The following is a 22581-nucleotide window of genomic DNA, read 5'->3' as shown; positions in this document are numbered from 1 at the left end:
TTTTTAAACAGAGGCTGGATAGTCATCTGACAGAAAGGCTGATTCTGTGAAGGCTTAAGGGGGTGGCAGGTTACAGTGGATGAGCGATAGGTTTCTGAGTATCCTGCACAGTGCAGGGGGTTGGACTAGATGACCCATGAGGTCCCTTCCAACTCTTATTATTCTTTTCTATATATCCATCTGTAGAGTCACATCTTTTGAAATCCTATGTATTTTTTCTTATCTAAAGGGTTAAAAAAGTATTTCATATTTCATGTTAACTTGCAATATTTACAACACCCATGGGCAAAATGTCCCTGAGGAGGATTAATACAGGTAGAACTACATGTTGACTAACACATTTTTGGGTATTACTAGGGACTAGATGGTCCCTCAAATTGTTAGTTCTCCTAAAAGCCATCATAGGGTTTTTATCACTTAAAGGAATATTCTGTTGAAACTTTTTGACTTGGCTTGGTCCTGAGTTCCCCCAGAGAAACAGAGCTGTAGAGTAACAGAGCATTTTGAAATTATGCAGTTATTAGTTACCTTTATGGATGAGGCCCAGATCCAGACTTACAGCACTTTGAGGTTTAAAAGAGAGAACCTTTACTAGGAAAGATTAATTACAAATAAATACCATATTCATCTGCTTCTTTCTCCTAACTGATGCAGAGTACAAAAGCTTCAAGAATAGTTACAAAAGCAGCACATTGCAAGCCTCTATGGCTAGGCTGCAAGCAGACTACATCCCATACATCAGAAGATGCAGGGAGCTGAGAGCCTTAATGGCTGCTGCTTGCTTGCTTCTGCAAAGGCACATTGATCTGCTCTTCCTGAATAAAGAGGAAGTGGGCAGGAGCCCAGCATAATCAAAGGAATCCCTTGAGCACATGCTAGGGACTTTCCACTGCTCATGGCTGCTGTTGCCAGCACTGACCACCCAAGTACCACTAGTGATCACATAGGTGCAGCTTAGCTGTTTAAACAGCTTAACAACAGCCCTTCAAGACTGTTTTCACCAAATTACTTGCTGATTGCTATTCCAACATATCATCTAGCAAATACCAATTTTTACAGATATTCTTTTGTAGACTCACACTTATATTAAAGTCTGCATATCTGATCACAAGCAGTTTCCCCTGTGTTCATGAGTAATTTCTTCTCATCCAATGCCAAGAATTTTTGACTGCAGAGTGGAGTCCGTAATTTGGATTTCCCCTACAAGCTAAATTGTACTTAAGAATGGAAACTTCTCTTTTGAAGTCATAAATATTTGATTAATTTCTTCTAAGCCATAGGAATTGGCTGAATGGTAAACTATTACTCATATGTTTAGGGCGGTGACTGCCAACATTTAATGATACAGCTATGGAAAGGATTATTAACAGAATAAATAAACTTATCTTCGCAACTGCACATATGTAAATTGGCAAATTCTGAGGACATTGAGGATCGCATTGCAATGCCTTTAATTTGCAAATATAATGTGTCATTAAATGAGAAGTTGTGAACAATATTTCAGCTAGAGATAGCAAAAAATGAGCTGGAGATTCCTACTATCTCTCACATTTAAGGATTTTCCTATAATAAGTAATTTTTATCTCTGAGGGATGTTAGTATTGAGTGACATGACATCTAGTATAACCAAAAGGATTTCCCTATTTATATTAGCTACTAGGGGCCAAGCCCGTTGCATTCAGGAATACAACGGGCACTAGATTGGGGTTAAAGAACTCTGCAGATAGCCTCCCCTCCCACCTGGAAAAGCTGCAGGCAGCTATTAGGGAACTCACCAGCAAGGGCAGCTCTCATGCAGCAGGGATATACAGCCTCTGAGCCTTGAAGGGAAGTGGAAAAAGAAGGGGTGGTCAGGGGTGGGGGACAGAAGGCGATTGGCTGCCCACTGGATAGACAGGCAAACCAGTTGGAGGAGGAGGAGGAGGCACTCAGGGGTGGGGAAGCATCCCTGAGTGGGCGTTATGCTTAAGTTATGAGACCAGCTCCTCCTCCAACCTAGGCCTTTCCAGAAATATTAAGTGGAACAGATATTCCCTATATAGAGAGCTATATAAAAGTAGCATATTTTATATATGATGATGATGATATTAAGGACACAAATTGTCTGAGGGAAAAACATATTTAGACAGAGAGTACTGCGTAGAGTTACAGCTAGAGATAATAGGTCTACTTGGAGGGGGGGAATATTTTAATGTATTTTTTGCAAACATTAGAATATTGTGGTTAGTATTATCAAGGAAAAATCTTTCCTTAGGTGTAATGTATCCCTTAATAAAACCTTACTCCAATATAGTTCTAATAGTACATTGAATTGATGGATCTTGGTTGTTTTTACAGGAGGGATAATACACTGGGTTATTAAGTTGCCTCATAACAGGCCAGAAGAAAAATGTCCTGTCCTGTCACTTTAATAGAGGCTAAATGAGATTTTTTTAAAACCAGGGGATGTTATTTACCTCCATGCCATTAAAAGCATCAGCTGCTCATTTTGACACATTAAATTTCTACTAAATATGAAAAAATAAAGTTGCCTTATATGAATGAGGCCATCAATCCATTAACCTTAGTATTGTGCATTCAGGCTGGCAACTGCTCTCCAATATCTCAGGCTGCACATCACCGACTGCCCGGTCCTTTTAACTAGAGATACCATGGATTGAACCTGGGGCTTTCTGCATGCAAGTTCTGCCACTAACCTTTGACTCCTCCCAAAAAGCATATTGAGGGGCTATTAGTCCTGTCCCTCTCCTCATATTGACTATGGACAGAAGGTCCACTTAAACACATGAACCCACGAAGCTATCTTATATTGAACTAGAGGCAAAGCCCATTGCACCCAGGGAAACAAAGGGCGCTGGGATACACTGTGGCCTTCCTGGGTGCTAGCTACATGGCAAAAGCTCCTGTCCATCCCTGGACTGTTGGGGCCCTGCCTCCAAAATTCAAGGATTCTTCCTGACCATGGGGACCACCAACCTCCAGGTGCAGCCTGGAAATCTCTTGGAATTGGAGATCATCTGCAGACTACACAGATCAGCTCCCCATAGAAAACTGGCTCTTTTAGAGGGGGGATTCTACAATGACCACTCATCTCCAGACTTCTGCAGATGAAAATACTTGATTGGAAGGGGAAAATCTGTGGCACCATGCCTCAGAGAGGTTGCAGGATGCAAATTCCTATTTGGGACCCAGGTATTTCCTGGACCAATTCTGCATGAGGAATTTGTCCCCAAGACAGCATCTTGTTGCTCTCGGGTTTAAGTGCTACTTTCACATTACGTCAGCAGCAACCCGAAGCTCTCAAGTGGCTGGTACAAGTTTTAGTAAAATTTGCTCTGTAATGAAGGAAATCACCAAACCTTGATTTGCCACTTCTTGCCACACAGTGATCCGGGGAGGAAACAGGGGCAAGCCTATGTGGAGGGAGAAACGCATGATGGTCTTGGCAGTACTTTGCTCACACCCACCCTCCTCTCTCCATTTCCTGTGATTTAAAAAATAAATAGCATGGTTCACGTTACTGTGGGATTGCAAATCTACGTGTTCCCATACCTCATGGTGCTTCTGTGCCCCCTCTACAGTTTCCCCATCTTCCTTGCCATTGGTCTCAAATTTGCTTTGTTGTGATGGTCTTAGAAAGACTGCAGCAATACCAAGGTGGTATCCATATGGAAAGGGAACGTCTACATCTTTCCAGTCCCATCCACATCAGCATTATTATCCCTGCTGCAATTGTCTGTGATGGCTACCCCAAAGTATTCCTCCCTTCTCAGACTGGAAATTGCAAATCTCACATGACTTACTCATGAGTAAGCATTCCCAGGGCAGAGGCTTCTCCTGGCTGCCCTAGGTCCCAGAGAGCTGGTAGGGGTTCATTTCTGGGCCTACCACAGCCCCTCCAGAAGGCATGCAGAAGCTATGCCAGGATGCAGCTTGCCCCATGTGCTCCAAGTTGAAAGAGGCCAGGTGGCCAGAGTAACTAATTGGCAGCAGGGCATGCTCTGAGGCCAGCTCCTCGTTGAGGGCAATCTTCTATTAAGGGAATATTTCCAGGGGAGGGGGGCAGTCAGGTAAGGACTGAGTTGTCTCATTGGCAGAGTACAATTTAAACTGATTGGCCCTCATTGACGGAGTGCAATTTGAACTGATTGGCCCTCACTGGCAGAGTGCTCTCTCCCTATTGGTGGCACACCCCCAGGGAGGACCAATCAGGTAGGGAGTGAGTTATCAACTTGGGCTTTATTATGTTTTGTGATTAGATCCTTGACCCATCAAATTTAGTACTGTCTACTCAGATTGATAGTGGCTCTGTAAGTTCTACTCAGGTCTGTAAAGTCTACTCTGTCTACTAAGACTGATAGTGGCTCTATAAGGTCTCCTGGCTGATCTTTTACATTACCTAATACATGCTCCTTTTTCTGGAGATGCCAGAAACTTGGGATCTTCTACATATCAGATGTTCTGCCACTGACCAAATTTTTTCTTTGGTTGATTGGCAACCCTAAGCATATGAAACCAAACAAATAGCCAGAAGAGTTAAGTAAACAAACTTCAAAATACATAAAAATAAAAAAAAAACAGAACAAAAAATGAATTTTTATAATCCATTAATTACAATAATCACCAGTAGAACATACAATCCATAAAGATTTGTTCTGTACAATTCTTTACCAGTATAGCAGATAAACTTTTTCATCAAGTGTTGCATTCTCAGTTGGTCAAAAAATCTGATAAACACATCTGTAGCATCAGACCAGCGAGCTCTTCACTCAAATTATGATTGGCTCCCTTCCAGGTTCCTTCACAAAAGGTGTCATCTGGTTGGCTATACAGATCTTCCTGTTGTGCCCCTCTCACATCCCTATGCCCCAATTGTCCTGTTACTGGATGACCACTGTTGCTTCTCTCTGCTTGTTCCTGTGTCTCAGTATTGAGAAGTTGTCTTGAGCTGCAGCATCCCAACCAGCTTCTGAGGTGTTCCACTCATGTTTTCCAACCATCTCATTCCCAGTTTCTGGCTGGCTGTGAACGTTAGCTATGGAACTAATTTATGTGGCTTCTAACATAAAGAACTGGATATGTTGCAGGACTCCCATGTGTATCCAGGTTACTTCAGAATACATGTGAAATTCATACTCCCATAATTTCTCTAAAATACAAAACATACATACCAGAGAGAAGTCTGAAAAGTGAAAGCAGTGTTCTTACAGATCCACAGACTGATGAAAGATACATTAATGAGTTGCCTAGGTGGCTATGGGGAAGCTCACGGCTCAGTGATGGCAACATGAAGTGAAAATATACCTGGGCTGATTCTGCACTTACTTTGTTTATTCTGGTGTGGATCATGCTGAATTCAGATCGATTTGAACTCAGGTCTTCCTCTATTCCCCCCCCCTTCCCCACTGAAACAGAAAATGTTCTGCACTGGTTTGTGGAAGTTCAGTACAGGGGGGGGGAGCCACACCAAGATGCAAATCTCTGCTGAGAGAAGTTAGGGCTCTGGAGCACAGTTACTATAAGGGAAGCCATGCAACTGGGAAGACTTTGAACTGCTGCCCTGGCCAGTCAGGGAAGACTTCCTTACAACAGTGTTGGAGGAACGAGGCAGAGTTATTTCGTAAAGACCACCGATCTGCATTTACTCATGGGGGTTTCTGAAATATTGAAGCTTATTATATCCACTCCAGGATATCACAAGGGAAAGATAGGGTCACCATGAATTAATCATGTTTGTTGCAGAGGGAAAATTTAAAGCGCCCTAAATCAAAATGCAAAACAAATTCAGTGTAGATGGGAGGGATTCATTCCAACTGGTACTGGGTAAAAAGCCCCATGCAGAATACACCCCGTTTTAAACAGCCAAAGCTATCCCATGCAGCGGTTGTATGTTACCTGTCATCATCTCCAACATACCAATCATCAAGGAAGGCATTCTGCAGAGAGCTTCATTCACTTCAAGTAAATGTGCTTAGAACTGAAGCCCTAGGGGCACACGCTTAGAAGCACCGTAGAATCCAGTGGAACTTGCCTCCACGGCTTGGGTGTCAGGATATGGGAAATGTTTGAGGTCCTGTTTTAGAAAATTTAAGTTTAAATTGTGGGCAAGTTTTAGACTACTGGAAACAAAGAAACAAGCAGCTTTGCTAGAAATACATCTAATTACATATTTTTTAAAAATTCACATCAAAGCTATTCAAAGTCTGGGTGCATCATTTGAGTATTTTAAGAAGAATATTTCACTCTTCTATCTATACTAGTGTGAGGTTTCTCTAAAATGTAAGGTTCTTGTGCCCTCTGAGTGTTGAGAAGGACACCGGAAGCATCACACTAAAAATTCCACTATCTGGGGAAAAACCGGCAAAAGGGCAGGCACTGAGATGTAGCCTGTGTGTCTGTGCATGGCTGAGTTTAATTCAGCCTGACTACCACATCAAAATGCAAACCATGGCAAGTGCTAATCACAAACTGCTGTCATTCAAGGCTATTTAGCACCAATTTACTACTTTTGGCAGACACCAGACCGAGGTAGAAGTGTTTTATTCATGGAAATGTATCTTCAAAATCTGTAAATAACATCACCGTGTTAACTGTTCTGTGTTTGTGCTCAATCTGGGATGCTTTTTGCCCATTAAATTCAGATCCTCAGCTAAGCAACTTAAATATTTGACTCTTTGTCCCTCAAGGCTTTCTTCATTAGCAGCAACTGTGAGAGATATTGGACAGAAGACAGAACTTGCTTCCCAGCTCTGGAAAATAAGTGATATTTTCAAGAAAAGCATATTTTTGAAAACCAAATTCTTCCCTTACTCCTTTACCTACTGCATCGTATCTACTCTAAATCGAGTAGATATGACTGCAGGGCATAATAGTATGTATCCAGACTTTTTAAGAAGAGGACTATTGTAATTTGAGAAAATACAAGTGGATGAGAAGTACACACAGACTCAGGGCAGACAAAATGAAAGAGTTTTATACTCAACAAATAATTAAATTGTGGGATTTATTGCCAGTGGATGTAGTGATAGCAATGAACATGGGGGTGGCTTGAAAGGGAAATTAGATAGATTCACAGAAGATAAAACAATGGCTACTAGCCATAGTGAGTTAAGGGAACCTCTGAAGATCAGAAAATCCTCTGAAAAACAATACTAAGAAGCATTAAGGGGAAGACCTTGACCTCTGCACCATGTTTGTTGTATGGAGATCCCCCGTCCAGGCAAGACCTTCTTGAATAGCAGGGTTCTCCTCTTATTTTGGACTTACTTTAATAGGCACCTACTTTTGCAGTGTAAGTATGACTGCAGTTATCTTTGAAGCAATACAATAGAAAGCCAGGATGGCCAAACCTCATCTACCCAGGAGACCATCTATTCATCTAAGCAGGAGTCTATGCCCCAGGAAATGGTTTCTTGGATCCATCATGGTGGGAAGTTTTTCACTTAAAAACTCTCAAAAAATCTCAACACTCCCCCCCCCCCCACATACACACACACAAAGCACAACCACCACCAGCTAAAAAACAAAAATCTGCTCTTGCAATATGACTGACTTTGAAGTTGTTCAGAAGACACTGTGCTTCTTATCCCTGATAACTGGAAAAACAGCCAGCCTTTGGGGGGGGGGGGTGTCTGAACACCTAAGAAACTAGCTGAAAATCTTATCTTTTGCTAAGGAGAAGCCAGCCTAAGTTAAGTGTTCTGCAATGTCATTGATCTCTTTTTCTATTTCTATTGGATAGTCTGGCAGGAACCTGAGGTTCCTAGTGCAAATGCTGACTTTCTCGTTTCGCCTACAGCCCTCCTTCTAGCAGCTCCATTTATTTATTTATTTGCAGGAGGATTTCCATTCTGTTTTCCTCCCTGAAGCGATTCAAAAGGGCTTACAGAAAGTTCCAAACTACAAACTGTTCAAACGAATGTGAAACAATAAAAACACAAACATATTCACATTTATGGAGCAGCCTACTGCAAGCCTCAGGCTCTGCGAAACAGCCATTTGGCTCTTCTCTTTCAGCTTGCATCCAAAGGCTCACAACCCCATCCAAGCTAAGTGTTAGTAAGGAGAACAGAACAGCCCAGATGGAATTCAGCTGTGGTGACCAGCAAGACAGCTGGAGGTTCCTCAAGTCCTCTCCTGCAAGGATAGTAGGGGAAGAACTCTGTGCTCACAGCCACCTGGTTGTACTGTACCTTGTCTAGTATATATTTTCATTCTGCTCACCACATCTGGGCCTCTTCTGCATGATGGATAAGCTGATGAAAACTCACTAAATACATTGTTGTTTTTCTGATCTCTGCACAGAAGAGTCAATTTACTTCGCAAAACTGATTTTGCTCTGCACGGTGAACTGCCTCTTCGGTGCTTTAAGCGTCTTTTAAGTGTTGTTTCTGAAAGATGCTTTTCACCAATTAATTTCTCTCCTGCCTGCCTGATACCATGCAGAGAAGCTCCTTAGTTATGCAGATTAATAACTGCATTAGAGATCAAAGCGGAGTTGGCAAAACTACAGGGGGCAGGCTATGAAATGTTTCATGCAGAGAGCACTGCAATGTAGTTTTTCAACAGACTATATTCAATGCAGAACGATTGTAATATAATAAAGTGGTCTAAACTGGTTGTTTTTTAAACTGTTTTATTTGGCTCCATGCAGAATACCTCCTGGATTAGTACTAGGGTTGCCAGTCACACCTGGTAACCTGGCTGGATGGGACATTTCCAGCAAAAAGATGGAAGAAATGTCATGAAGATATGGGTGACATTGTAGAATTTCCTCAAAACTCTATGGTTTAACCATAGACTTAGGTCACCCTGACATCACTTCCATTTTTTCTGCTGGAAATGACTCCCTGTGCTAGCATGATGCTGATCACATCCACCATTTCCCTCAGATTTTTTCCTTCCTTGGACTCACCTGCCTCTCAGACTGGCATAGACTCCCACAACCCGTGGCACCCCTTAATAGTCTAGGCTTGAGCCAAAGCCAAGACACTGTAAATGTCTGCCAAGCCAAGTCAGGCTCCATCTTAAGAGCTTGCTCTTACCCACAGGTTCAGAATGGCAGCCTCTGCCTGACACAGGTACTGCTTGACTCAAATTTTGCTCTCCTCCTAACCCCCCCCCCCATCCCATTCTATTGCTGATTCAATGTCCTGGCTCAAGTCTGTTTGTCCAGAGGCTCCTAGGCAAACCTCTTTGTCTTACAAATATGACTCAAGCTTGGCTTCTCTGCCAGGGGAAATCTCTCCCCCAAACTAGACCTATTGAGACATGATGGTTCCTTTTCTTAGATCCATTAACACCTTTAAGCCCATTACCGCCCATCTTTGGACCTGGCCAGGGTGTTACCCAACATCCTACTCTGTGAAAAATTCCATCATGTGCTTATCTGGGTCACATCATGTAGCCCCCTCCCCAAAAAACCTATATAAACAGTGGCTTCACAAAGCCACCTTGAGTACTTTCTGATTTGAGGCCCATTGGAACCTCCCTTCACGTTGGTTCATGTTGCAGCTCTCTGACCCTGTACTCTACAGCAGTGGTCCCCAATCTTTTTATCACCGGGGACCAGTCAACGCTTGACAATTTTACTGAGGCCCAGTAGTCTTTTGTCGACGGATGCCGCCAGCTGAGCCCCTGCTCCACTTGCTTTCCCCCCGGCGGCCCTGACTTCCCGCTGCCCACTGGAGGGCGCTGCTAGCAGCAGCTGCGCAGTGCCACACCGAGGGGGATCCCCAGCCACGGTTGCCGCTGGAGAACACCAATGGTGAGCCGGCGGCAGAGTGGCAGGGCAGCCCCTGAGGCAGCAGTCGGGGAGGAGCCGTGGCCTGGTACCGACTGATCCACGGACTGCTACCAGTCCCTGGACCAGGGGTTGGGGACCACTGCTCTACAGGAACAGTAATTATACTGGAACCTCTTTTCTACTGTTTTTCCCTATCCACCTGTTTGCTAGTGTGCTAGTTATATTTTATTATTTTCCCTCTAATAAAAAGTATTATTATTTTTACTATATGGCTGTTGTCTGCCTTGAGTTCTTAAGGGTGTAATTACCTCATAAAACATTGGCAAAGGTTCCATTTCACAAAGTTACCAACCTCTCGCAAAGCCATTTCCCCACTACTGAATATACACGTCACAGGATTTCTGGATTGCCAATGGGCAATGGGGAAGAAAGTGGAATAAGATTGCTAGAGCAGGACGCCTGGCCTGCCTATTTAGGGCATAAATCTGGAGGTAGATATTGTTTTCCATTTCTACAAGCTGTTTGATCAGAGATGACTCCAGGAAAAATATACAAAATCCTACAGCTCAGTTAATGGTGGCTCTATCATATTGCCATCAACTTTATTACAGCTCCTGTCTTAACCTATCTCTAACCTGACATATTTATTGTGAGCGTCTGATGAAAAACACTGAACTACTAATGTTCACACCAAACTGAATCCATTAAGCTTTAAGGTGTCACACCACAGCACAGGCTGTTGTTTTTGCAATGGTATGCCTATTCTTCTGGAATTTATCTGAGAGAAAAATCTAAGGCACTTTTTGCAATAGTGTTAAATGAACTAATAATGTGTTAATGGAAACAGCTCTTTTCATTCTTGCCATAAGGTACACCTATTCCCTACACTTATATGAAACCCATGTCAGACACATTTTGTTTGGTGTAAGCAGCAATGTGTTGCATGAGAAAAAGTACAAGCAGCAACTAATTTGGAATAATTAAGAGGCTAAAACTGAATAGACAGTCTTAAAACACAAATACATTATTCTCTTAGCTTTTAAAAATAATTTTAAAGTATCTTTGTTAACTTTGTTGGCCTAGACAGGCCTGTCATTCTTATGCAAAATATCTGGGTGATACTTATATGCTTTTGAATAGTGGGATCATGGCCATTAGGAATAACTAGTACTATATTACTGATTGACATAGAAAGTCATATTACAATAGGCAAACAGACCATGGGGACAGCTGGCAAAGAAATGTATTCTCTGAATAACAAAACAAGGCCATGTAGATGGCCTTTCTGTATTTACTTTAAAAAGAAGACATTTGAAACAAAGAAGAACAGAGAAACAGGGAATAGCCTTGAACAGCCATCCTTTCTAAAGAACATCAATATCAAAGCCAGGGATTTCAAGAGCTTTTATGATGCTCTAGCTGAAAACAGAACAAGAAAAATCAATTAGTGTAATCCCCCCCCCCCGCCCCCTTCTCACTTCAGCTGTGGATTAGAGACTCCGGCGTTATTACAAGGGAAACCCGTACACTCTTTACCTTTGCACTTACAAGAGAGGAAATGTAGGGATTCTCCTTTGCTAAAACAGACATTTATGTAATTTACTGGAGAGGATGATGAATCCATATATTCAGTACAATGTCACAGAGTCTACCCTCCAAAGCATCCACTGTTTCCAGGGGGACTGATCTCTGTACTCTGGAGATGAGCTGCAATTTGCAGGGAGACCTCCAGGCCCCACCTGGAGGCTAGCATCCCTACCTTTCCCAAGAGTCAGGCTAAATGGTACAAGGTCTACTCATTACCTAGGACTCATTACCTGAGTACTCAATTTCCTCTTTGGCTCAGAAAATGCCCAAACTATCATCGCACTCTGCTCTCTCCTCCTTCTGTACATTCTACCCCCCTCTCAGGAATGTGATTGGATGCTGGAGCAATACTTCCATAGGCTCAATTGTCTGTTTTTCCATCCTGGGCAGTGCAGCCTCCTGTCCATCACAGATGCCAAGACTGATGATACTAAAAGCCACCAAAGTCTCAGGAGAATTTACACCATCACACTTTCCTTGTCCATCTCCAAGCACAGGTCTACTAGAGCACGGGTAGTCAACCTGTGGTCCTCCAGATGTTCATGGACACAATTCCCAGGAGTCCCTGCCAGCGTTTTCTGGCAGGGGCTCATGGGAATTGTAGTCCATGAACATCTGGAGGACCACAGGTTGACTACCCCTGCACTAGAGTAACCAGGGCTGTTTCAGTCCCATAACCAGGGCTGAAACCAGAAGGTAATAGAGCCCCTTACTTCCATTGCCCAACCATCCTTTGTTCAATCTCCTTGATCAAGAAGATCTGGGACTGTGCAGTAGTTACTCAAGGGGGAGGCTGCCTTCTGGTATCATGAGAAAATGTGGTTGATAAACTGTAGCTTCATTAAACTCCAGTATATTGTGGCCTCCAAAAGCTAACAAACCAAATCCTGGTGAGTTGCTGTGCAATAAAGTCATCTTCAAGATGAAGCTATAACATTACTCCATAACAAGGAACAGCATGACCTTCTTGGATTATCAACCAATCCCTGTTTTTTTGCTGAGGGTGCTGGCTGCTGGGCCAGACTGGGATGCTCAGAGGCCCTAAACTATGTCAAGTTTAGGAGGTTCCAGAGCATTACTAAGGATTATTATTATAGTTAATAGGCAAGTGTCAGACTATTAATGTTATGCAAAATACGCATATTTCCTCAAAATCCAGTCTATCTATAAATGCTTTCTGCGTGGGGGGGGGAAAGGCCAGTTTCGATCAGTTTATCACTTATCAAAATTCCTTGGGATCTCCAGCAACTAAATTTCAGTTTCAAGGATGCAAAATATGATGACACTTAGTCTGACACTGTCTGAAACAGCATACACATTTTTAAAATAAGTAAATTTAAGCCCAATGTCTGCTAGACTGGGTATCAATGCCTCACGGTATCTCAAGTTCTGTTGTCCCAAAATGCCAGGAGGAGACTTCTTTTCGTTGTATTGGTCACATGAAAGCAACTTAATCGACATTCCTTGTTAGTCTTGTCATAGCATTGCTCACAGGATTACTGCATTTTTTTAAAAAATACATTTTATTGATTCAGGAGATTTAAGAGGTTTATTGCTGACACACAGAGTCATTTAAGTAGCAACTGTTGCAGTTTTTTGTGCCAATGCTTATGAAGTCCTTTTAAATTAAAAAAAATCCTAACAGGACAGCTTGCTTGCTTGTCATCTTTTGTTGTATGTTGTGTGATACGGATTGCACATTTTATGTGACATATCAGGTGGCTGATAGTGCTTACCAGTGTCTGTCTTTGTATTTTCTTGCTGCACCTGTTTTACATTAACAACCAATATTAATTTCATAAAGTAAGCAATTAATAGGACATATTGGGTCTGATCCACACCCTGAAGCCAGATCCAAAGCTGATGGAAGGAGTCTGAGCAGAAGGGCATATTCCATTTGCATTCAGCCATAAGCATCACATATGAAGCCACTATCTACCACCATACCATTAGTCCACACAGCACAGCATGGACCGGCAAAGCTCTCCAGGTTTGCAGGCAGAGACAGACATTTTCCTAGAACTTGCCACCGCTAGCAGAATGGATCAGCCTGAGATTCCAGGGGTTGTCAAGAGACCTGGAGCTTGTAAAGCAAGCCCTTCTATCTATAATCTCAGCAAACACAGGTTCATATCTGCCAAAATATTTAGTCTCTCAACATCACATTTTTAGTGTAGTGTAGTGTAGTGTAGTGTAGTGTAGAAAATAAAACTGGGCTCCTTCAATTCTGTCTCTTGCCCCTCGTTGCCTTCTGCATCCCCCAGAGCTGTTTATTGTCCCTATGTTTCTCAAGCTCCATGTCTTCTGCAAAGTACCACTTTAACTCAGCACATCTGATTTTTCCCCCCTCTAAGAACTGAAGCTAGCAGAAGAAACTCTCAATCTAGATCTTTGGACATTCTTGTCTAATTCACTGCCTTAGAAAACTTGACCTATTATGACTGCCCTTCATTATCTTTTTATTAAGCATATCTACAAGCCATGCCACCAGCTATGCCAGCCCACCACGCTCCAACACTTCAATGAGTCACACATTAAAAGGCCAGAGAACACAGAAAAGTCAGTGGGAGTTCTCCTTTGAGCTAAGTGGATACTCTCACGGGAAGCATGTTATCACATTCTCATACAAAGAGCATTTGAGGCACAGCTATACATAAAAATAGAAGATGTCATTTCAAGTATTATATTTGCAACTTACACAAAACCCATATGGCATTCTTCGCTCTCTCTCAAAAGATAAGCATCCAACGCTGGATGACACCTGCCACTAAAAATTATTAATTATATTAATATACTACCCTCCCTTTCAGCTCAGAGCGGTTTACATTGTAACTCTCATAAGCAATACAATACAGATTAAATTAAAGTGCTTTCCTGAAATGAGTTACTAATTTGTTGCTTGGAATTACTAACAAATCAGGAATGTCATGACAAATTAAGACTTCTCCAAGGTTAGAACACCATCTTGAAACTATCAAGTTTCCATTGCAAATCAGAGATCTCCCCTCTAAATATTTTCTAGCTACATGGTTCTAGCATGGCATCACATAATTTCACAATGGCCAATTCCACATGGACGAAAAGGCCAGGAGGGTGCTCATATGGACGCAGGACTAATCCCTGAATCCATATGATGTCACTGCCAGGATGGCACCCTCCCAGGCCTGCCATAGATCAGGCCCTCAGTAGCCCCATGTTAAGGGAACGTGGAAGAATCCACGTTCCTGTTTCTATCACAAGGCTACTGGGGGCCTGATCTGCAGCATACCTGTGTAGACCTACAGAGACAATCCCATCCTACAGAGACCAGGAGGGGCAAAAAGTGCCTTAGAACAGGGGTAGTCAACCTGTGGTCCTCCAGATGTCCACGAACTACAATTCCCATGAGCCCCTGCCAGCATTTGCTACAATTCATGGGAATTGTAGTGCCATGCTAGAACCATTCCTAGTTGACTACCCATGCCTTAGAATGCTTCATGGCACTTCACAACATTGTGGAGCAGCCTGCAGCTTTTTTATTTTGTGGGAAGGTGGGACTATACCACACTTTCCTTCAAAATAACCTCCCACCGGCCCCTTGTGCAGGGGAGCCTGTCCACCGTGGCTGCGTCACCCGGGGACACAGAAAGCTGCGGAGAATGCAGCTCTGCAGCACCCCATCAGCAGCACCCCGGCGAGGTGCTACTGGTACGGAATTGGCCAATCTGAAACACAGTACACATAGAAAGTGAAATGTCTCAGAAGCCATGGTGCCTTAGCACTGCCTTGAAGCCAAGGTGATAACTGGCAGTAGTTAACAAAATTGAAACCAAAAAGGTCTTCAAGAACAAGTAACCGTTATCCAATGTCCTAATGACCAAAACAGCTGTGCCAATTGTTGGTTTCCTGATTTGAGGTTTCCTGATTTGGATGGGGGGGATAGGGATGTCTAAAACTCTGTATTTTAAAGGATTAGCCAGTATCTATATATACAAGCATGTGACACATTGCATTTTAAGGAGATCACACAGGGAAAGGTTAGATTGCTAAAGTCTGGGATCCTAGTTACTAGGTTGCAATTGTAAACAGCATCATACATTTCTAACATCTGCTGAGTCAGTCCCACAAGGTTATTTAGGCAGAAGAAAAATATCTCACTTAATATATTTGAAGTCGTATGAGCATAAATAAAGTAGTCTGAAGCTTGGAAAGACCCAGACACTGTAGACATTAAGCTTTAACTAGTTATACTAAATTCTGCCATAATTTAGGCTAAAAAGTCAGCCCAGTGAAGAGGAGACAGCTGTTTCAGTGCAATTTCGGCATAGCCCTATAGAATGCATATTATTCTTCCTGAGCACAAGTAGGAAAGAGCGCTGCAGAAGGCCTATCAATTCCTAGTTTAGCATTTCACAGAGTCATAGAACTGGCGTTACTTTTTAATACATTCTAGTACCTCCAAGAGAATCAACGAGAGAAAGAGAGAAATGAGAGTTTTCATGAAACAGTACACTTCTCTGGTGTTCTTTGATATGTCAATCAGAAAAGGAGTTAACAGAAAGATTGACAGAGCATAAACTGATGCATTTTAATGTTGTAAATTATAACTTTTAATTCAAGGAAACCAATTCAAAAGTAAATTTCATGCTTAGGAGAAATGGTTTGGTGATTATTGTGCCCCATTAATTAGCAGCAGACAGCAGAGCATCTCTTATACCGTGGCATCCTGCTCCATGACTGCTGGCAGATTGCAGTGTGGCGATGAACTCCAATGCAGTTGCTCGCAACTCCTTGGAGTCAGGTGTTTTTGCCATGTCTTTTAACTGCTGAGAAAGCACAGGATACTGACTAGCTATCAGGGCATAACCCAGATACTTTCACAATGCAAGTGGCCGTTGAAACTCCCTCAGAATCTCATGAGTCCTCTCAGACTAGGAATCAGGGACAAAGGTTGGGGAAAGGATGTTCTGAGGTGCAGCTTCTTAAAAGGCGAGGGAACAAGACAGCAACAAAAGAACAAACAGGTATTCTGTGATATGCAGGTTAGATTGGATCAGTGAAATAGCGTGTTAGTGACTTGCGATGGGGTTGAGGGGAAAATGTCCAATTTGCTGGAATATTGAGTGTAGCACTTTTACTGCATCATCTGACACAATGAAAAGTATGGTAGCACTATTGGCAGGAGGTAGGCTTAGGATACTAAGTCCTGTTCTTTCCGTAAAATTTCCTGTTACCTTCTGTTTTTGGCATCTGGAAGGTTTATACTAGGACAGTCTGGGCAGACTGTGGTGCTGGTGGATATATGTCAATATGTCTCCAAGCATAGGACATTTGCTATCCTAAGCAGTTTACAGATTGGCTTTAGGATGGCACTCGTAGAAACACTGAGGAATCAACAGTCCATAAAAGCTGTTCAGTCACAGACATGAAAACATAAGTTTCTATCAGAACTTCAGAATAATTATTCCAGTTAAATAGATGCCTCACCTTGAGGTTAGCATTGTATCCTGATCCTAACTTGAATTCTAGTTTGATTTGGATTCTGAGATTACAGGCCAGCCATACATCCCATGAATAAGGATATTTTTATTTTTCTTATCCTCAGTAGTGAAAATGTTTTTAACTTTTTCTCAATCGACCTTTAAAAACCAGCCCTTCAACTGGTATTGCTTTCTCCGTATGCCTTGGTTGACCTTTTGCCTTTCGTACAACTGCTGAATATCTAGTGTCTCTCTCAGAAAATAAAGCGGCAAGCCAGTATCTGGGGTCAGTCCTGGTTTATAAACCTGGAAGGAACCTTACCTGCTAATTTTCAGCTCTGCTGAGTTAAATGGGAAAATCAGTTTCTATGACAAGCCTAGAACAAAAAATACAAAAAATGTTAATGTGGGGAAATGTAGATGCTATGTGGATATACACAGTGAAATTCAGTGAGCTGTTTAAGACTCTTTATACCTGGATCCCAAATGAATAGTCTGCTTTCACTGTAGGTATTATGAAAAACTCTGCCAGGGAATAATTTTCCTTCTGATTATTTTATACATGAAAAGTTTTGCTTCTGGACATATTGAGGGCTTTCTATTTTCAAATAATCTCACGTTGTTCTCCATGTTCATATTCCATACTTCTTAAATGTTCTTGATGAATCATGTTAAGTACTTCGGAATGAATGAATTAGGTGATGCAATGTTGTGCTTTGAAGACATCAACAGCCTGAAGATGCTTCATATTTGCTTCTGGATATTGATGAGAGTTGTCTTCAACCTGATTTAGCACAACTAATCTGTAGATTATTTTTAACATTTCCTTTGCATATCAGTCAAGCCCGAATGGGGTTAAAAACTCTGATTTGCCTTGATGTCGAAATGCAGGTACCTGGATGAACTGAAATATGTTTCCTTCTCACATATCAGAATTCTGAACCACCCCAGCTTTATAAACTAAGATACTTTTAATTGTGCTCTACACATGAAGGATGATGGATGGGAGCCTATAAGCCCAAGAGCCTTTGTGCCTCTCTCACCAAACACAGACAGTGACATGTAAATATAGCCAATGGGCATGCCAATTTCAGAGGCAAAGGAAAGGCCACAACAGGGAAAAAACACCCCAGCAGACCTGAGATACAGACTTTTATCTGGACATCTCCTATTTTCTTTCTCTTTTCTCCTAAGTGACTAGAGTAATCATACATGTTATGCTTTTACACTTTTTAAACAGGAGCATTCTGTTTTGGTTCCCAAAGGGAAATTTATATTTCGTAAAATCATGAAATGACTGCATCTGAGCAATGCCCTAGCGCAGTGGTCCCCAACCTGCGGGCCGCGGCCCGGCGCCGGGCCGCAAAGGCCATGGCGCCGGGCCGCGGCTCCCCTTCCCCGCCCCTCCCCCCCGCAGTAAAAAACTTCCCAGGCCGCAAGCTTGCAGCCCGGGAAGCTACTTACTGCGGGAGGGCGGGGAGAGGGAATCAGGGCCGGGCCGGGCCGCGCGGCCTGCGGGTGCGGCCCGATCCATGGGTGCGGCCTGCGGGCGCGGCCGGGCGCGGCTCGTGGGCGCGGCCCGATCCGCGGGTGCGGCCCGCGGGCGCGGCCCGATCCGTGGGGCCGGGCGCGGCTCGCGGGCGCGGCCGGAAGCGTGGGCGTGGCCTGCGCGGTCCCTGTGGGCGCGGCCCAATGCCCTGCCGGTCCCCAGCCTAATAAAGGTTGGGGACCACTGCCCTAGAGTAGAGATGGCAGCCCCTGTTGCTTAGTTAACAAAATATCGAACTAAGTGTCATCAGCACACTGATGTCATCAGCATACGGATGACATCCTGTAGCTCATAAAATGACTCAATAAAAGTATCAGAGAATCAACTGTCAACTTTCCACTTCTAGGGAACCAATTCAGCATTTCCAGTTGGCTACTCTGAGGCCGATTCCACATGGACAGTGCCACTACGGGGCACCGCCTATACAGTGATGTGCAGCTGCATGCTCAGCAGCTTTCAATGTCCCCAAACAGGACAGCCACGGCAGACAGGTTCCATCACGTGTGGGGGGGCGTTATTCTGCAGGAAGGTGGGATTGCGCGATAACATGATCCCACCTTCCTGCAAAATAAAAAGAAGCCTCAGTCCACCCCACAGCACCATGAAGCTGACTGGGGCATTTTTTGCCCCATTCCAGCCTCATTCCCATCCACACGGGCTTGCTGTGGGACAGGCCCCGCTGGCCCTCATAGCATAAAAAGGGAATGTAGAAGAATCCACGTTCCCTTAGCACGGGGCTACTGAGGGCCCGATCTGCACCAGGTCCAGGAGGGCACTGGCCTGGCAGCGACATCATGTGGACACAGGGATTAGCCCCACATCCATATGAGCCCCCTCCCAGCGTTTTCCACCCATGCAGAAACTGAGTATAGCACAACAAAAAAGCTCAAATGACTGGCGTACTACATTCCTCAAACTAATCTCACAGGCATTGTTGATTTATTAATAATGTTGATCACTAATAAGAAGAATTATTTTTAATTTGGAGTTACCATCAGCGGATTCTCTAGTGCTGGTAAAATCTCTCCCCTAATGAAAGAGCTCTTGGAGTATAAACTGGACAGGGGTGGGGGAGTTGAACTCTACTATATTGAAATATTTTAATGTTTTAATGTGTTAAGGGGATTTGTACGGGTTGCATTGTTTTTATAGTTTTATTGTGAACAATCAAATCCAAAAATAAATAAAAAATAAATAAAAATAACTTATGGATTAAAAATGTCTTTTGCTGAGAATTGTGCAAGAGGTATCTAAAGAAAACTGGATTTTAAATTCTAACTTCCTCCATCCTTATCCTCAGACCTATTTAGCTTTTGGACTATTCAGAGACATTTCATATTAGCTATGCTGTACTAGGGCCAAAGAGTCCTGGGTTCAAATCAAAGGTTGCCAGAAAACTTACTTGGGCCAGTCATTCTCTCTCAGCCAAACCTATCTCAAAGGGTTGTTATGAAGCTCTTTGAAGGTAAGGTTGTGGCTAGGAGAGGGGTGTTAGAAGAAGTGTTGATTCTTATATGCCGCTTTTCTCTACCCAAAGGAGTCTCAAAGCGGCTTACAATTGCCTTCCCTTTCCTCTCCCCACAACAGACACCCTGTGAAGTAGGTGAGGTCAAGAGAGCCCTCATATTACTGTTCAGTCAGAATAGCTTTATCAGTGCTGTGGCGAGCCCAAGGTCACCCAGCTGGTTGCATGTGGGGGAGCACAGAATCAAACCCAGCTTGCCAGATTAGAAGATTGCACTCCTAAATACTTCACCAAGCTGGCTAGCTACACCAAGCTGGCTATTAAGATAGAATGCTACTATTTCCACCGTATGGTTTTGTATTTTTCTGTAATTTTATGGGGTTTAATGGGGGTTTAATTTGGGGATTGTATTATTGTTTTGAACTTTGTATGTAACCCGCCACTAGCTGGTCTGTCCGGGAGTGGCAGACAATAAATACAACAACAAAAAATAATAATAATAATTGCTATTTCCCCCATCATAAATTCAGGAGAATGATCCATTTCCGGTAAACAGATGGAATAAAAATGCATGAATAAATACAGCAGAGCACCAAAATATTGCATGACCATTGTCAAAAGTTTCTCTTTTCCATGTGGTTCTGCAAGGTTGAACAAGATCTAAATATTCATTGGAGATTTCATAGGCATTATGAGTTTGCATTCCCAACCAGCCCTATTCATCATATCTTTCATGTTTATCACATGATAAAAGTCTTCATATTTTATTTACCATTGAGTGCTTTTGTCAGTGCACCCAAACTAATAAAACAGCTTTACAATATTCTCCACAAACAAGAGACCAGGAAATCTATATTTTATAATCATGAAAACTTAATTCTGAAAATCCTAAAACAAGCTTCTAAGGGTCACGCACAGTAGATATATGTTGCTGTTTGTTAACTAGCAAAAAGAGTATGGCCTTTAATTCCCCTTGAGCACCGTGCATGGAGTGATTATCTTGCTGCAAATTCACTATCACACCACAGACAAAGCATGAGCTTCCTGTCCAACTATAATTGACAGAAGAGTTCCATAAAATTATTCAAACTTCATTAATATGAGAAAAGTGCTAAATGCCAGACCTTTAGTCACGTCAATTACCCTGCAGCAGTTTACGGCAGCAAAGCTAAAAAGCTACCAAAGGTACGGTAAGTGTCTAACCGTGAAATCCTATGCAGAGTTGCCCCAGTCTAATAAGCCAACTGATTTCAATGGTCTGGAGAGACTCTGCACAGGATTGCTATTAAAGTTCACCAAATGTTGGGTAACATGTTTAGGATACCACTAGCCCAGCTTTATAAGTCATGTTCTCATAGGATTTTTTCTTCTCCCCTCACTGTGGATTTAGGAGGAGATGGAAACTACTTGTATTGAGGAAGGGATGAAGAAAGGATAAGGAACTATTTTCCATCATGCACACACACATGATAGAGAATGGTCAGGAGAGAGAAAGAAATTAGGCTGAGGGGCAATTTATCAGCAGTTCCACACTATATATGGAGATGATGGTTAGATATGGAGAGAGGAGATGTGAGTTCCTAGAAAGCCCCAGATTCATAGTTGCACCTTTCTATGTAACATCTAAAATATGTATTTCAGCAGGTAGAAGAGCTAAATTCAAATCCAATAGCAACTTAGAGAGCAAGAAGATAAAAAGCTCATACTCTGACAATCTTGTTGGTCTCTAAGACAGGGATTTCCAACCAGGGGTCCACTTGGCAGGGGAGGGGGTCTGTGGCCTTTCCCCTCTTGCCTTAAAGGACTAGGCCAGCGGTCACCAGCCCCCAGGCTCCGGACCGGTCCCAGTCCATGGATCAATCGTCACCTGGCTGCAGCGAGCTGCCCACCTCACAGGGAGGGGCCAGGAGACTTTTCCCGTCTTGTGACATTCCTCCCCCTGCTCCACCCCGGCTTTGCCCTGCCCAGTGGCCGCTGGCTCCTAGGACGCCATCTCCCTCGCCACTGCCAACATGCTCCTGTGCTGAACACAGGGCAGGGAGTCCCACCGCCGCTGCTACCTAGCAGCCCGAGGGTCAGCTGTCAGGCGGGGACTGGTGCTGCACAGCTTCAGGGCCTGCAGCTGGGAGGGGCCTCTCCTCTCCCCCTCCCCACTTAGCCCCAAGGGGAGGGAGCAAGGGGTTGGGGAACACCTGCGGCTTAGCTCGCTTGCTGGAGCCAGCCATTTCCTCTGCTCCGGGCCCAGGAGGCTCTCCATCAAGCATGTGGGCTAGAGAGGATGGACAAGGGTCTCCCCCCCAATAAAATATGAAGATGTCTGGAAATGTATCAGGGTCCTCATGGCAATGCATCCAGCATCCCCTGGAAGAGGCTGAAAGCCAGGCAGAGGTTGTGAGCAGGTCGACTCCTGGGTTCAGCGGGAAGCCACGGAAAAGAGAGTAGTCCAGATTGGGACTCAGTAAAATTGTCAAGTGTTGACTGGTACCAGGTGATAAAAAGGTTGGGGACCACTGAACTAGGCCACAAGCTAGGGAACCAGCCACTTTCATGGCTCCCTCATGCCTCCTCCCAAGTGTGTTTGTTCATGGTTTCTGCATCTGGGAGGGGATGGAACCTGCATGTCTACCCCTGCTTTAAACTGCCTCCTGCCTCTCCCCCCACCCAGTCCTCCTCAAGTCTGCCTGTTAATGTGGTAGTGATGTCTCTTCTGGGGGTAGGGCAAGGAGGCGTGGCAGGCCACTTCTGGGGCTCCTCACAGCCTGAAAAAAGATTTCAG

General features: G+C 43.5%; 1 long non-coding RNA gene across 2 annotated transcripts in view; it reads right to left on the bottom strand.

Moving 5' to 3' along the window:
• Positions 1-251: 251 nt before the first annotated feature.
• Positions 252-22581, bottom strand: part of LOC143821851 (uncharacterized) — a 43166-nt gene continuing 20836 nt past the window's right edge. The window contains exons 3-5 of one of the 2 annotated variants that reach the window (XR_013225937.1): positions 17114-17168; positions 5896-6073; positions 252-5149 (exon numbers count right to left, since the gene is read on the bottom strand). This is a non-coding gene — a long non-coding RNA (uncharacterized LOC143821851). The remainder of the gene's footprint in view (positions 5150-5895; positions 6074-17113; positions 17169-22581) is intronic. The other variant, XR_013225941.1, reaches the window with a different exon arrangement.

Source organism: Paroedura picta, chromosome 1, assembly GCF_049243985.1.
Source record: "Paroedura picta isolate Pp20150507F chromosome 1, Ppicta_v3.0, whole genome shotgun sequence".
Classification (NCBI taxonomy): Eukaryota; Metazoa; Chordata; class Lepidosauria; order Squamata; family Gekkonidae; genus Paroedura; species Paroedura picta.
The sequence above is the reverse complement of the archived record's forward strand: the minus strand, read 5'-3'. Positions and strand labels throughout refer to the sequence as shown.